Genomic DNA, 2,061 nt, shown 5'->3' with positions numbered 1-2,061 from the left:
AACACTCTCCCCGTGTCCTGTCACAACAGGCCCTGATAAAGAGACTGGCCCCAACTTTCTGACAGCCCCCCTGAAGGCCTGAAAGGCCACCAGAAGGTCTCCCTGGAGCCTTCTCTTCTCCAGGCTGAACAAGCCCAACTCTCTCAGCCTGGTCTCACAGCTCTTGATTTTTGTGGCCCTTTTTTCTTTATTTTTTCCCCCATTTCAGAGCTGAAACTTCAGCATTCACATCCTTATAGCTGTTCTCCATAGATCTAAGGACTAGATGCTTACCTAGGACTCAATGGAAGTTGGATGTCTACATAGAAACATAGAATCACAGACTGGTTTGGGTTCAAAGGGACCTTAAAGCTCATCCAGTTCCAACCCCCCTGCCATGGACAGGACACCTCCCACTAGAGCAGGTTGCTCCAAGCCCCATCCAGCCTGGCCTTGAACACCTCCAGGGATGGAGCATCCACAACTTCCCTGGGCAGCCTGTGCCAGGGTCTCACCACCTCACAGTGAAGAATTTCTTCCTAATTTCTCATCTAAATGAGCTCCAGGCTGTTACCTCTTGTCCCATCACTACGAAGCCCTGTAAAAAAGATTATCCCCAGCTTCCTGTAGGTCCCCTTTAAGTCCTGAAAGGCCACCAAAAGGTCTCCCTGGAGCCTTCTCTTCTCCAGGTTGAACAACCCCAAATCTCTCAGCCTGGTCTCCCAGCAGAGGGGTTCTGGCCCTTGCACAGTTTTATTGTGCTGGTTTTGGGAGCTCCAGAGCTGGACATAGGACTCCAGGTGGAGTCTCAGGTGAGCAGAGTAGAGGGGAAGAATCCCCTCCTTTGATCCTGATAAACAGGGGTGATGATCAATAATAAACCAGAACAAACACAAACCCTGCCAAATAAAAAGGTGGCATGAAAATGATATCAAAATATCACCCTTTGTCTGGCTCAAAGTGCAGCTGTGGAGGAAATGAAACATTTTTGGAAGGGAAGACAATTTGGCGTGAGAAAGGAGCCAGAGAGTCCTGTCCTGGTTTCATTTTAGGGATTGAAAAAGTTACAGGATAATCTCCTTAGAGGCCAATCCCATCAGAACAGCAACATTTCCACAAGAAAAATAAATCCAAGGTGACCAGCTGTCAAAAAAAAAGCTAAAAATGGCTCAAAAAAAAAAAAAAAAAAGGCAACAAAACCCTTTGAAATCATCAAACGTGTGAAAAATGCACAGAAAAGAAAAAAAAATAAACCACCTTCTAGGCAGTTCTGTGGAAATTCCTGTGGGTGACAGGCAGGCTAATTGGAGATGAATCCACCAAGGGTAGAATGGCTGCTGGCAGAAAAGAAAGAGGATAAAAAAAATAGCTGTGCATAGAATAACTGGGGTTTAAAAGCCATTTACTGTGGTGGCAGGATACCCTCTCCTGCCTGGCACTGGACACCAATGAAAGGTGTCCACTTGGTCCTAGGAGAAGGTCCCATCCCCATCCACCACCTTGCTGGGGGAAATGTGGGTGCTTGGAAGTCAACTGTGACCGTTGCTGAGCCTCCAGGAGTTGTGGGGTGGGGGGGTCCCTTGGGAGCAGGTTGGAAAGTGGTGATTACAGCTCGTCCCCATCCTTGGTGGCCCACCTTGTAACTGTCTTGTTGGGAACACAGTTGATCAATGCTCCCATGTGGTTCCACAGCATTCCTCTGGCTCAGGGGCACAGGTACCCCCCAGGGTGTCTTCTGCAGAAGAATTACAACCCAAGGGTGGGGGGAAATCTCTCTCCTTCCATCACTTTCCCAACGTCAGTGCTGGTGTCAGCTGGCAAGAGACCCAGGGCTCCATTTGAAGTCAATAAAGGCTGCTTTAGGGTGGGCTCCTTGGTTTCTCCACTGCCTGTAGAGGAGCTCTGAGAGCTCCAGCTCTCACAAACCTGAGCCAGGAGGAGCCAGGAGCTCAGCCCCCACCCCACACAACAACCTCTGGACCACTCACCACTCGCCCCCAAGAAGCTTTTTGTCAGCCTCACAAGTTGTAGTTGTCCCCCACACACAACTCCCACCAAACCCAACACAAATGTGAAGCAAGA

Source organism: Merops nubicus, unplaced genomic scaffold, assembly GCF_000691845.1.
Source record: "Merops nubicus isolate BGI_N331 unplaced genomic scaffold, ASM69184v1 scaffold23263, whole genome shotgun sequence".
Classification (NCBI taxonomy): domain Eukaryota; kingdom Metazoa; phylum Chordata; class Aves; order Coraciiformes; family Meropidae; genus Merops; species Merops nubicus.
Note: the sequence above shows the minus strand (reverse complement) of the source record.